The sequence below is a fragment of the Canis lupus genome, chromosome 6 (genome assembly GCF_003254725.2).
Source record: "Canis lupus dingo isolate Sandy chromosome 6, ASM325472v2, whole genome shotgun sequence".
NCBI classification, from domain to species: domain Eukaryota; kingdom Metazoa; phylum Chordata; class Mammalia; order Carnivora; family Canidae; genus Canis; species Canis lupus.
Genome location: NC_064248.1, coordinates 58,870,193 through 58,884,959, shown reverse-complemented (window position 1 = coordinate 58,884,959; position 14,767 = coordinate 58,870,193). Strand labels below are relative to the sequence as shown.

The 14,767-nt window shown below is 38.9% G+C and overlaps 1 protein-coding gene and 1 long non-coding RNA gene across 16 annotated transcripts in view; one reads left to right on the top strand and one right to left on the bottom strand.

Moving 5' to 3' along the window:
• The window catches only part of LRRC8B (leucine rich repeat containing 8 VRAC subunit B), a 79,412-nt gene that overhangs the window by 28,653 nt on the left and 35,992 nt on the right, over nucleotides 1–14,767 (top strand). For 13 of the 15 annotated variants that reach the window (XR_007411513.1, XR_007411518.1, XR_007411517.1 and 10 more), the window contains exons 2-3: nucleotides 1,481–1,589; nucleotides 14,138–14,192. The gene's annotated coding sequence lies outside the window, so the exon portion shown is untranslated. The remainder of the gene's footprint in view (nucleotides 1–1,480; nucleotides 1,590–14,137; nucleotides 14,193–14,767) is intronic. The other 2 variants (XR_007411514.1, XR_007411519.1) reach the window with 2 other exon arrangements.
• The window catches only part of LOC112640912 (uncharacterized), a 46,501-nt gene continuing 35,712 nt past the window's right edge, over nucleotides 3,979–14,767 (bottom strand). Inside the window, exons 5-9 of the long non-coding RNA XR_007411524.1 lie at nucleotides 14,011–14,092; nucleotides 8,409–12,547; nucleotides 7,192–7,385; nucleotides 5,901–6,033; nucleotides 3,979–5,507 (exon numbers count right to left, since the gene is read on the bottom strand). This is a non-coding gene — a long non-coding RNA (uncharacterized LOC112640912). The remainder of the gene's footprint in view (nucleotides 5,508–5,900; nucleotides 6,034–7,191; nucleotides 7,386–8,408; nucleotides 12,548–14,010; nucleotides 14,093–14,767) is intronic.

The window sequence follows — 14,767 nt, the reverse complement described above, 5'->3', positions numbered from 1 at the left end:
TAACAATCAGCAAATAACTCATTTTTGCATCAGTATTTTCTAGCCCCTCTCCCACAGGCAATTTCCTAGGCACAAGAGGCATGGAAGTGGAGTGCAGGAGTTTACGATTCTGCTTAGTGTCCACCTTTGAAGGAAAATCTAAACTGACAACTCTTATTGGATAACACTATCGTTGTAACTCTTACTATGCCTGGATCACCAAGTCTTAGTACTCAGTTGAAAAACAAACTAATCAAACAGCAAAATACAGTTCCTGTTTTCAGGGAATTCACAATTTGTGGAGGATAAGGGAATGATAGGAACTACAGCAAAACAATTAGGAGAGGTGGGATTTGCTTGTTACCTTAGAAGTAAATTGTGTATTTCTCCAAAGCAAGTCATTAAGGATTTGTGATTGTTTTGTTTCAGAATAGATTTAGTGGCGTGGAAAATGCTAGCTTAACTGTGTTCTCCACTCACCAGGCGGGCTGGGCGAGTGCTCACATTTCAGATGATCCAGCCTGGCTGCAGGACAAGATATTTGCATAGAATATTGGGGAAATTGCCAAACAACAAAATGAAGACTTATGCTTTTGAAATTCTTCTTATTGCTGCTTTAATTAAATTGAAGTTTCCAAAGGAATGGACTTTCAAATGAAATTTTAATAGTGCCTCAGCTAATTCTAATGTATTCTTTCATTTTACTCGGCTTTCACAATGTGATCATACTTGGTTTCACTTCCTGGTTTGTCCACACAAGCCTGTTGTTGCTGGGAAATATTTAAATAAAGTGTTTATGAAAGAAGAATATTGTTTTGTAATGGATGAAAGCATTTGGATTTGATTTTGATTTAGTTCATGTAGTAATTTTTATAGTAAGATTTCTGACGCCTGAACTGGGAAATCGGTTGCCCAAAGAAAACTTAAGAAACAACAACAACAAAAACCAAAAAAACCTTTGGCATGGAAGTTAATTAAGTTACCTTGTGGTGAGTGGTCTACAGAACTGTTTGATTAGGTACCAGTTGTGAAACCAATGAAATGTCGGCCCATAATTAGAGTAATTGTAACTTGATTTTAAGCAGAGGCTTGATTGTATGGTGAGTGACATACTGCCTAAGGATTTTTCCAGAAGGGCCCAGCATATTCTTAAACTGATGGCTTACTTATGGTGTGTTTCATATGTCCACTAGTCTGTCTGGCACCATTTTTTGTGTTTTTTTTTTTTAAATGACTGTTTTTGTGTGTTATATATAGCATAGCATGAAGTTTTTGGCTATTAATTCTCAAAGTGATATTTTTACCCCAAAGCATCTAATTTCACCAGAGTATTCAGGTACCATCTAGTGTTTTGTTTTGTTTTGTTTTAAAGCTGATCAAATCTATTTCTCTTTTAAAAACATCAGTGAAGCAGGAAAAAAGTATGCTCACTCAAAATCAAATTGTTTTGTCCAGATACATCATTTGACTGACCAATCTGAAAGTTTAAATTTTTTTTAAGTAGGCTCGACACCCAGCATGGAGCCCACGTGGGGCTTGAACACTCAACCTCGAGATCAAGACCTGAGCTGAGATCAAGAGTCGGATGCTTAACCGACCCAGCCCCTCAGGTGCTCCTGCAAGTTTAATTGTTTTAAGCATAACTGTTTTTCTACTTGAGATTTTACTTTTACAGCCATTTATGTTTTATTTTATGATAATACCTTAATATAGAAGTAGGCCTCCTGGTCTTATTGTCAACTCCCTGCAATGAAGTCTTCCTGATGCTTTCAAATTAATTTTCACCAATACACACTAATATGCTTTTAAATGTATTTTTTTCCATCATTCTTCTGCTCCGATACCATCAATGGTTCCTACTGGTTATATGATCAAATCTAAATTACTTTCCGCTCTCATAAAAATTATTTGGTGATTAATTCTAAAAGTGAAATTAAACTGATATAAAGTGATCCTGGAACAGTCATTTCTCAGGTGCTTGTTATGCACTAATAAGACCTGAGCTATCCTTGAAAAGTTCTTAGCCTGACATTTGAGACTTTCTTTATTATTTGACCCTAATCTACTTATCTCCATTATTTCTGTCTCAGAAATTCCACTCCATCTGTATATGTCTCTACACTAACTTCTAAAATTTACCTTGGCATCCTCTGAGCTTCTTGATTTGTTCCTCCATTCCTCTACATAAAATACTATGTGCCCTATTATTAATTCTCATCCCTTCAACCTCTTATCCCTTCACCTCCCATCTTTATAAATCTTATGCATCTTTCTTGGCCCACTCATAACTCCTATGCAGTAACTGTTATACCTTCGTTGTATATTGCCCTAAGATGCAACTGTAATCCATTTGAGCTTTTTTGTATTCATGCTTTATTTCACTAAAGCAAAAGGTCCTTTTGAGGATCTGGTCTGAGGTTGACACACCCTTCTGTTCCCTGCAACATTTGGAATGATGCTTTGCACCTTTGCAAAGGCGAGGTCATGATTGTCGAGTACACCTAGTGTCAGAGTGGATGCAAGAGATGATGACATCTCTTGCCATGACAAAGTTGGTGGTACATAGGGTCCTCTTTATTTCTACATCCGTTCAACTAGCTATGTTGTCGCCTTCCTTGAGTGGGTAAGACTTTCCACAATAAAAACAGATGGTGTTGTCAAATATGAATGGAAAAATATTATTTCTTGTGTGTGGTAAGGGGAAGAAAAAAGGACTTAGGAAAAAAAAACACCATTAGCTTTCTTGGCACAATCTCTCTGCCTTTCAAGTTTGGTTGCTAAGAAATAACTGTAGATTCATTTGCTGTGTACAAAGGAGAAACTTAGGTCACTAACCCAGAGATTGTGCTACTTAATGCAGCTGAATTTGTCATTGAGCCAGGAAAAGCCCCACCCTGATTTAGAAGTCATGTGTTAAACTTCCAGATGGGGAATGTGACTTCTGTTTCCTGAGAAGCCATCAAATTTCTTAAATTCCCAGAGGGAACATGGCTTCTCTCCTCTGCTAACACCAAATGAAGCTCCAGAACCCTGCCGAGTTCTGAAGCCCAAAGCCAAGCCCACTGTGCAGAAACACTCTCTGTCACCTTTGCAGTGTGGACATTCTACCCAATTCCTACTACTTATTTGTGGGTTCTTTTGGAAGCCTGACCTTACTCCCTCACTTCAGTATGCCTTGAGTGGACTGAAATTATTCTTAATGCCATGGCTGAGCTAAATCTTTCATCTTTGCTGTTAGGGCTTGGATCTGCAAAATGATTCAAGAGTCTTTACATGTCAAGCAGAATTTGGAGAATTGAAGACATGATGATGTAGTGATTGTAGGAAGTTGCTGTAGTCTTTGCTCCAAGCTAAGGGGTCTAATCTTAATTCTTTTATCCATTCACTTAATGTTTAATAGCGGCTTTTGCCTATGGGGACACAGGGAGACACAGCATGAGACATGTAAACCAGATGTCATAATGTGATAGAAATAAACTTTTAATTAAACAATTGTGTGAAGGTGTGTGATGAGCCCTGTGAAAGCAAGGGATAGAAAACTAAAAGAGCTCATCGTGATGGGCTTGGTCAGAGTGGTCAGGGCAGGCTTTCCTTAGGAAGAATGTAAGTCATTGACTCAGGAAGCCAGTGGCTTAAACAACTCTCTGACTCTCCAGGTTGGGCCTTGAGAGGGAGTTTGACCTTCTAAGTCAACTGCTTTGTACTCTTTCAATTGCAACTATTTTGAATGAGAATAAGGCTTTTGTGACTGTTCTTATGGAGTTCTGTACTACAAGTGGTACAATGTGCATGTGGTCTTTGCCCTGGGCTCCTGGCACAGAGCTTAAAAACCCTTGAAATTTCTTGTTAGGAGCATCTTTTGTTACTCATAACAAGCCCCTCTCCGCCATACCTGAATTTATGCTAATGAGGTGACTCAGGCTGAGCCCAGAGAGAGCTTCAGGTTAGGGGCTAGTCACCAACTATGTAACTAGAGGATTGGAACTTTCCATCTATCCCCAACCTCTGGGGAAGGGGGAAGGGTTGGAGATTTTTAATTATCGATGGCCAGTAATTTAATCGACCATGCCTATGTCTATGGGGAGACATAGAGAGTGCTTGGGAGAGTGACATGTTTAGATTGGGCATGGGCAGCTCCACACCCACATCCCGGGCCCCCACCAAGACTACCCCCAAATACCATGCCCTAGGCATCTCTTCCATTTGGCTATTCCTGGGTTGTATCCTTTGTAATAACCTGCTGGTTTGTAAGTGTTTTCCTGAGTTCTGTGAGTCACTCAAGTGAATTATCAAACATAAGGCAGGCGTTAATGGGATCCATGGGAACCCTTAGATTGATAACTAAGTCAGACAGAAGCGGGGGGTGGGGTGGGGTGGTTGTCTGGGTCCTGAGACTTATGACTGGCATCTGAAGGGGGGGGAATCTTGTGTGGCTGAGCCCTTACACTCATGCAGTGTCACGCTAACTCGAGGTTGGGTCAGAATAGGACTGCATGGTAGGGCACCCATATGGTGTCAGAAAAAAGGACATCTCACCATGTTTACTCTAAATGTAAACCAGACATTTTTCTGCTCCAGCAGAGGAGCAAATGGAAATCAGTGATTTTGACTACCAGGAGCCATACCCAGGTTATAAACATGAAGTACCGGTTTAACACCAAGAGGAGCGTGGACTTTTTACATGAAACATAGATGCCATAAGAGCTTGCTCTTTCGAAACTGACCTGTTTCTCTGTTAATACTCTTGCTGGATGTTTCACTCTTCCCACACCTTCCAGGGAAGAGATAAGCAGTGTCAGCTGACTGGAATGTTTTCAAAGGCCTCTGGGCTGGGCAGATAGGCATGGCTGCACTCCATTGGTACTGTGAGCCAGAGGTTGTAGGTGTTGTGTTATCTCTTCTTCTTTTCTTTTTCCAATTGACTGAATTATAAATGGTCTACTATGAGCCCATTATTGCAAGGTTGATTTGGAAAAGAATTTTCTACTTCTGTTGTTACCTTCTTCTCACTGTACAATTCTATGTTTGGGCTACATATTTCTACCTGGACCCCTGGGCCTTTTGGAAAAATTCCTTTTGACTTTTGTAGTGGGACTTAAGTGTTAGGAAGTGTCAGGGACCTTGTAACACTCGCTGTTTTGTTTCCTTGGAACCAAAATGGAATAAATTAAGCTCACTTCATGGGTTGTTTTGTTTCGATTTAAGATAATGTTCCAAGGCTAAAGGTATCCTTTTTAAAAATTACTGGCAAAAAAAGAGAAAAAATTGGCATTCTTTATAAGAGCTCACCCTTATATTTATGTGCTACTTTCATGGTTCCAGAGTACTTTCACAATATTTATTTCATCACCAGTATCAACCCTTGCAGCCTAAATGATTGTCCATATTGTAAAGGCAAGGACTGGAGGCCTGGGTTGGATGAGTTGATTTGCTTCAGCCCATAAAGATGGTGGTGGACACAGGCCGCGGACTCAAAGTACACATTTTCCACACTGCAGCCATGGAAAACCAGCCTCTGCCTCTAATTCCTGCTTGTGGGGAGAATGGAGAAGTGAGGCTTCACATGATCAGCAATGGGCCCAGAGTTGGGGGGAACAGGAGATAAGTAAGAATTGGGCAGTTTGCATTTACCTAACGTCACTCTAGAATATTTACAAAGCAGCATGTCAGCAGGAGGAGCAATCACTCTATATTGACAGAATTGACTGTCATAACAATGACTGCTGCTGACCGAGGAGAAGAAAACTTCTGTAAAAATGCCCAGTATCTGGGAGCATAGATGCCAGTAACATGTAGATAGAAACAGAGCTAAAGGCTTTAAAAATCCCTTCTCATAGCATTAGTCTCAACTGTATCAGAATCCATGACACAGGCATCCTGAGCTGGACTTGGAGGGTGGGGTGCAGCAGGGTACAGCTAACCTTTGAATGAATGCCCACAGTGAGCCATAGGATGAAGCATCCTTTCTTCCTAGTCCAGCTATTCTCAAGTGATTGATGATCACAGGATATATGACCCATCTGCCCAGCCTTTTGGAGTCAAGCCCTAGTGTTCCTGGGAAGGAAATAGCAAGAGCCAAGAAGATGGCAAGAGAAGCTGGGTAGTATTTGTTCCCATCACGTTTCATTACCAAGCCCCCGGACCCCTCCCTGTGATATTATTTTGACTTTATAATCACACACACAAAAACAAAACAAAAAAAACAAATCAAGAGGGTTTGATATGTTTTAGAAAGAACTCTCTGACTGCAATTTAAAAACGGGACCAAGGAAGACAAGAAAGGAAACATTTCAGTTGTCTTCCCCAAAGATCCAGCAGGCTCTACCCAAGACAGTGGGAGTAGGGATGCAGAAGGGGTTAGTTAAAGAAAAGAACTGGTATGTTTGAGGGAATCGAAGGAAAGAAGGTTTGGGGGCCGTTGATGTTGCTGTCAACCTTCAGCATCATTCAGCTGTCAGTCTTGTTGCTACCAACATTCGGCGATCCAAAAAAAAAAGTTGGTGTGGTGTGGGTGTGAGCAGGAACGGTGGATTTAGTTTGGGACATACTGAGTGTGAGTTGCTTCCACACCTCTCAATGGATAGCCGGGAAGGTGTTAGGGAGGTGATTCTGAGGCTCAGAGTTAGAGAGCAGGGCTCACTATGTTGTTTTGGGGATCACCTACATAGTGGTGATGGATGATCCTTTAGAGTAGAGTATGTCACTTGAGAAACACATATGCATGAGCAGAGAAGCTACTGGCCAAGGACTGAATCCTGATGAACCCCAGGGCTTCAGGGATGGGTTTGTATTAGGACCCTTGCGTGGTTCCCAGTTACTTTTTTACCTTCAATTAATATCAGTGCTTTTGTTACTATGCTTGACCCAACAACCTTCTTTTCTTGCTATGACTCACTTTGACTCTTTTTAGCAAGACTGACTTATTAGTTACCAATCCTAGACCATTCATTGCTCTCTTTCTAAGAAAACCTATACTGTTTGTCTTTGAGTTCATGTTTTCCTTGGTGCTGTCACCATTTTCTTTTTAAAGCCCTGATCAATTCTTGCCACTCCAGAGGAGCCTTTTCAGATTAAATGTCCCCCAGATCCAGCTGCAATTAATCAACTCAGAGGACAGTGGAATGTTGGAAGTAGAGGGTCTATCTATCATTTGGCTTTCCCTCCAATGTGACAAGTAAGGAAAGTCAGGTCAAATGAGGTGAGGTGACTTACTCAACATTATGCTGTCAGATTGGTGGAAAGCAGGAAGTAGAAATTGAGTCTCCTGACACCTAGTCAGGTTCTTCCTGTTAAGCCATGCTGCCTCGTAGTCTTGATTCTTCCCTATGCCACTGTGATGGTTACTTTCCTTCATTTAAACATCCAGTCTCATTCCTGTAATTCCCTCATCCTCCTCCAGAATAGCCCTACAGAGAGGCAGAGCAGTGATTTCTTTTATTAAATTAGCTCTCATTTGATATGGATCATTACCTCTACCCTCTTGTGCCTTGGATGGTCATTTCCACCCTATATATCCAGGCCCAAAAAAGTAACAAGTCAATCCTACAAAGAATGAGTTCATAATTATGAGAATCTCAGAAATTGATTGATTGATTGATGAGTGTTAAGTGCCCAGTAAGTATGTCTGCTGTCACTAATGCAAAGGGTTATGATTGTTTTTCTTGAACTACTTCCCAACACACAATCTCTCCACATTATCACCAACCTCCCTCTACTCTCCCCATCTGTCCCTCTCCCCAGGCCTCCCTTGATGCCTTCTGTTAGATTGACCTCTTAATAAAAGAAGATTAATAAGAGGCTCAAATACTTTTCAACCAATATAAAGTTATTGGTGATTTTTACAAACATGTGGATGCTTCCATGGTTATTTTATGGAGAAAAAAAAGATCTCATATGTGTGCTTACCTAGATGGTCACTAGAAGATTTTTGAATATGTTAGCTTCATATATAGCTTATTTCTCTAGTATAAAAGAAAATCTATGCTTTTTTCTGGACAAATTAGTAGGGTCATATTCTCTCATGCAGCCAAATCCTTTTTTATTTATTTATTTATTTTCAGCCAAATCCTTTTAATTCAAGGTAACAAAATTGATAATTAAATGGTATTTATTATAATCTAAGAATTATGGATTAAGTAAATTTGACACAGTAAACATTTTTTATATGTCAGTATGCCTTCTAGTACATTGAGGCCCACTGTATATTTAATTTGTGTAATCCACTTATGTTCATTTTAAAGCAGTCAGAACAGTTTTTGTTTTACATGATTATAGGTTTTTTTGTGATAAAATATATATAACTTAAAATGTACATCTTAATCATTTTTAAGTGTACAGTTGTGTGACGTTAAGTTCATGCACACTGTTGTGCAACTATGAATTGTAAAACATGGGCTTTGCTTGGGTGACATTGGCTATATCTGACTTACCTGAACCATGATGCTTGACTGGGAAAACAGGCACTCCACCGGGAAGTAGGGGTCACTTGCCTGGGGTAACTCATTTTTGCATCAGCGTGTATTGTTTTGGCCTCACAACACTGTCTTCCCTCTGGGCCATATGCTAAATAATTGAGATAAGCTATGATTATATTTCACAACACTTTCTAGTAACTGGAGTCATGTGATATATTGTAAAATCTGGCATAGAAATCACTCATTTTGGTGGAAAACCAAACCCCCTGACATCCATTCTGGTTTCTCTTACAGGATACTTTAAAGCCAACCTTTAAAGGATTAATTTTAGATAAAACTGCTACTCTGTTAATAAATTACCAATTTTGAATGCTTGCTGGGTACCTGCTGCTGTGCTAAACATTTGATTTATAGTTATCTCATTTAATTCCTAAAATAACTCTATTGTCTCTGTTTTATAGATGAAAAAATTGATACTTAGCTTATCTGAGATCAAGCAGGTGGTAAATGACAAAGTTAGAATTCCATCAGACCTTAACCATCCTGCTGTGCTCCCTTCCAGGTTTCTCAAACATTCATAAGAGTTTTATGATAAGAACTAGGCCTATCAACGTAACTCACATATTGAAAGTAGCTAACCTGCTGAAGGCATGTGACACTTCTTTATTAAGTTATTCAGAAAGAATGTCCTATGTAGGGAATATGGTATTAATTTGTTTTAGCCACATTTTAATAGGAAAGCCAAGAAGAAAAGCCTTGTAAAATATCATTTAAATATAGATTAAACTTCAGTTATTCCTCTTGTTATTATATCGGTGGGAGAATGTTTCTCTGTAAGAGGCTGTGCCTGCAGGATGCACTCTTGCTCTAGTTATCTAATGTGTCAATCTTAATTATATAATAGAGACAGGCAGGAGGCAGGGAGCATTTGTTGATTCTGTTTCACGAGATGGAATACTGAGTACGAGCTGGAAAACCTCTATAAATCTAGCTTTTAGACTGTGTCTTTTGGTTCCTCTAAAAGATAGCTTGTAGATTTTTTAAAAAGAGAGCTGCCACTTTCTATATAAAACTCCTTTTTATATAGTTCACTGGAGAGGCGGTGCAGCAGATGGCTCATAGTGCTGGATGGTGTGAATTTGGGGTTCGCTTTGTGAGCTTGAGCAAGTTTCTTAATTTCTCCATTCCTCAACTTTCTCACCTGTAGAGCTGAGATCATAATGCCTACCTCACCTACCTGACTACCTTTTTAATTTAGCAGTTATTACTAAGAAAGTCTCATGTGTTAGGTCCTGTCCAGTACCCTGTATTCTTCTAAGAGCTCAAAGTGACAGACAGGAGGGCATCTAACCCACTCTTTGTGATGCAGTTTAGTGGCAGTATAATAGATCTATCAGGACTCCCTAAATGTTGAAGAAGCATGGAGTATGGAACAACTACTTGTTTGGGGGGTAGAGTGGGGGTAGCAGCTTTCATTTTAAACATCTTTTGTGTTTAGCAGTCATTTAATACTTGGTGAACATTAAACCTTTACATTTTAGGGTCAGGAGTTAACTCGACCTAAATACTAGGCTGATTTTGAGTGCATGACAATTTGATCTTTGTCATTGGGTTAAGAATATGTTCTACTGGATATAGCATTCTTTACAGCTGAGCACTGACAGAAGTTATTGATTTCAGGAGACTGAAACCATCCAGAGACATGTAATATTTTCAGCTTGATCATAGCTCCCGAGAATTGTGGAATTACAGTACTTACAGGGCACCTTGTGTCTGGCAGACCCTGAGTAGACAAGAAATGTCCTTACCTTCCCAGAGCCCAAGGTCTTGGGGGAAGGGGAAGAGGGAAAGGGCTCGCAGATCAGCATGACACACACCATCCTCGTTGGGGTGAAACCTTGATAGTTCCCCGGGTCTTGGCATTATTCCCATCTCATTGTACTTTTAACTTGTAGAAAACAATGGTGAAATCATAATTTGATAAGATATTAAGGTCATATAGGAATGCTGTGGCATTTATCCAGTGATCCATCACTGATTCAAAGTGACTCACTGTCATTAGATTGCAGCCAGGCATGCTAAATTTGACAGCAGTTCTCGTTCAGATTTGCGAGATGTCATATTTGATGGCTAAGTTGAAGAGTATGAGTTTTTCTCCATTCTCCCTGAAGGGTGAAGGCCCAGCCTCTGCTTCTGAATCTCTGGGCCTGTCACCGGATGATGGAAATGCCAGAGTTTCTGTCCCCTCTGCTTTGTTTTCCCACCTTTCCAGACCCACTGTGTGTGTGTGTGTGTGTGTGTGTGTGTGTGTGTGTGTGTACCAATTATGTTCATAGATCATTCAGAGAGCTGGGACTCTTCCTCTGTACCCTTGGTTCCTAACTGGGTGGTAAAATCTGATTTGGTATTATTTGTTCACTCAGTAATCATTTACTAAATATTCATGGTAGGTATAGGGGCAGGATTGAGATATGGGGGTACAAGAGATAGGCTAATAATTTGTTACCCTGGGCAGGCTGATGATTTGATGCCACTTCAGATTATTATTCTTTAAATATTTGTTTACAACATTTTTAGGAGGAAAAGCCAAGCCTTATGTTAGAGGGAAGGAGGTAGCCAAAGAATCCCTCATATTCTCCTTATGCCCATTTTGAGGATCTCAACTGACCAGAAGAAAAACATCAGACCCCTTCTTTTTCCTTCCAACCATATTCTCTATATTTCTCTCCCGAGAAGAGTTCTGATGGATACTATTTTTGTTTAATCTAGTTAAGTTTCCAGAGATGTTTTCAGCACCCCATTCATGACTATGTACATGGAAATTGCCGTAACATCCAGGCTTTTAATCTAGCCCTGGAAAGATCCCAGAAATGTAGATAAATAAGATGCTGCCTCAGCGCTCAAGGAACTTGAGGCAATAGCTTATTATATACTACAAAACAGTGTGAGAGAACTGTTAATGTTATAGGAACACAGATGGAGGAGCAGTGAATTCAGGCTGGGGAGGTCAAGGTGGCTCATGGAGGTGATTCATGGAAGTGATGGCAGGGTGGGACAGATGGGGAAATGAAATGTCCCTCTTTTAAGTACATCTGGTATTCTTAGTTTGAACTTTTCAAACTGATGAAATAGGCTACTTTAATTTTATATAACCTAAAGCCTTAAACTTATGGAATTGCTCAAGGCAGGATGAGTAAGTGTGATATTGCAGTGATTCTTGCCATATCTGACTTACAAAATGAGATCAAGTTACTCAGAAGAAATTCTTGACTTCTTGCTACGGCTTAAAGGGCAAGATTTTATTTAAACCATCACTAAAACACAAATTCATGCAAATGTAAAGCCATTCTCAGACTCCAGAGTTTTAGAGCAGTTCCTTGCTTAACTACAAAGGAGTTCATTTTTTTCAATCTCCCCTATCTCTACTGACCAGAAGGAAATAAGAGCATCCAGACTTCTCAATTTTCAAAGTAAAAGGCAGTGGGGCCTCTTGTTTTTCTATCGTAGTTGATTGTCTCCTATTGTTCTTTAATCCACAGTCACTTGGAAATATTCCCTTGTATGTCCCTCACTGGGAAACCTTTTGAAGGGAACTCTTCTTTGAGAAAGGGAATTCTAAGTGTTATATTTGTCATCTCCAAATCTTCCAGATTTTTTAAGATTCTCTTGGAATTGACTTTTTAAGTGAAAATGAACATGTCTTTTGTACCACCAGTGGGGAGAGAAAATGTTTTTGAGGGGGTAGGTAATGCCAGTTTTGTAACACTTGTTAGCATGGCAATTGGAGAACCCACTGACGCTGCAGCCTGTGGTAGCCCCTGCGTCCCGTCTGCGTTACCCTGATGGTTGAGTCCTGGTTTTTCCTGCCTCACATGGACTATTTATTCTATTCTAACAAGCATTGTCATTTAGTATTTTCACATTTCATTTTTTCTAACTTGTACTTTTGTTTGCTGTTGGGGAGGAAGAAAGGCAATAGGTTTTGCTCTAGTTTCGAAAATTAGTTTGAGTCATTTGGGTTTTAGCCTGGATAAAGAAACTGAGCTACATTTTGTTGTTTTTTCACTTGACAGCAGTGGCTTCACTCTGAGATGACAATTTGTCATTATGAGGGAGCTTTCATTACACTTCTGTCTTCTCAGCAGAATATTCCTCTGATGTAGGTAAATGTTAAGTAGAAAAGAAGAATGAAACTTGTTAGTAAAACATGTTGAAAAGCATTCAACTCAACCCCATCAGAGAAATGCAAAATAAACAATAAGATAATTTGGAATGCAATTAGCAAAGGTTGTTTGTTTTGTTTTGTTTTTAAGATTTATTTGTTTGCTTGACAGAGAGAGGGAGAAAAAGAGAGAGAGCAAGCACAAGCAGGGGGAGCAGCAGAGGGAGAGGGGGAAGCAGACTCTGCTGAGCAAGGAGCCATATGCAGAGCTCAATCCCAGGACCCTGGGATCATGACTTGAGTGGAAGGTGGACACTTAACTGACTGAGACACCCAGGTGCCTCTTGTTTTTGTTTTCTAATGATGATTCCCATATCTGGATGCTACTCATACATTGTTTATAGAAAAAAAATTAGTATAATATAACCTTCTTGAGAAACAATTTGTTGTTATACATCAGAGACCTTAAAATATTTATGCCCTCTGACCTATTACTCTCACTTTTAGAGATCTATGCAAAGGAATCATATAAACAGAGTACAGGGATGTTTACAGTATTATTAGTAATAAGGGAAATTTTAAGATTCAATAGGGAAATAATTTTGTAAACTATGATATATCTATGTGCGAACTATTATGCTTCCATCAAAAATGATGTTTAGAGGGGTGCCTGGCTGGCTCAGCCAGTGGAGCATGCTACTCTTGATTTCAGGCTTGTGAGTTCAAGCCCCATGTTGGGTGTGGAGATGGCTTAAAAATACAATCTATTTTAAAAAATGCTGTTTAGGTCAGCCCTGGTGGCGCAGCGGTTTGGTGCCGCCTGCAGCCTGGGGTGTGATCCTGGAGACCCGGGATCGAGTCCCACGTCGGGCTCCCTGCATGGAGCCTGCTTCTTCCTCTGCCTGTGTTTCTGCCTCTCTCTGTGTCTATGAATAAATAAATAAAATCTTTAAAAATAAATAAATAAATAAATAAATAAATAAATAAATAAATAAATATAAATAAAAAATAAAAAAATAAAAAAATAAAAAATGCTGTTTAGAGAAACTGTGAGAACATTGAGAAAGCCTATGGTAAATAATAAGAGGCAAAGTATCGTGCCATTGAATTTTATAATGGCATAATTGTGTAAGATAGGCCAGCAAACAACAACAAAACAAAACAGCAATAAAAAACTAGAAAGAGAAACTACCCCAGATATTTCCCCCAGGCCTCCCAACCCTTTTTCTAGATGGAACACAGATATTTTCAATGGGTTCTTCTATTATTCATAAAATAAGGGTGCCTAAGATATAATGCTTATCTCATTCTGAATTAAAAATTTAATGTTTATACTTTATGCCTTATAAATTGCCGTGGTGATGACATTAAATGTGTAATGTGACAGTGATTTGTGTCTCTCCCTGGGTGTTAATTGACAACCTTTACAAGAGATAAGAGAATAATAGCACTCACTTTTTAAGTTGTATGCTTCATAAATTTGTTACAGATTTTGGAAATCTTAGAACCACGTAAGTGCATAACTTGTCTTGCAATCCTGTGATGAATAAAATGTAACAATATGTTTATGATTTCTTTTTAGGAATTTTTCAAATAGAAACTAATTGCAGAGTTTCCGGTTGACCAGCATTCATAGGGTAAGATTAACATTCTGAATTGTGAACACATGGTAAAGATAATTATTATTACATTGGTATCTTGGGGCAAATACTGAATACTTAGTATGTAAAAAAGAGATTATTATTCCTACAGACGTTTTGAATAAAATCCTTTTGATATTTTTAAACAAGTTAATAAATAGAAAAATCTGCATACATTTTGGTAAAATGTCCTCTTCTTGTCCTTTGTTGGTCTTGTATGTTGCAGAGTATATGTGTGCATATGTTTGATGTTTGTCATTTTTCTAAACCTTAAAGATCTGAGGAATGTAATGTCTATGACAGACTTAGACTCCATGATTCCATGTCTATATTTTTCTGATTTTTGTTTAAGATAGTGTTTTTTATGCCTGGAATTTGTTTGCCATGTTTCCATAAATAAACAATGGCCATCCTTTCCCAGATTACGTAAATCAGAAATACAAAAGCCCTATATCTGTTGCTTCCTACAAATATCATTCATCTTTTATAATTTGGAAGATTAATCTTAAATTAGCTTTGTGGCAGAGCTTTTGACTTTGACATAATGAATGATTAATTTGTACACTTTATTA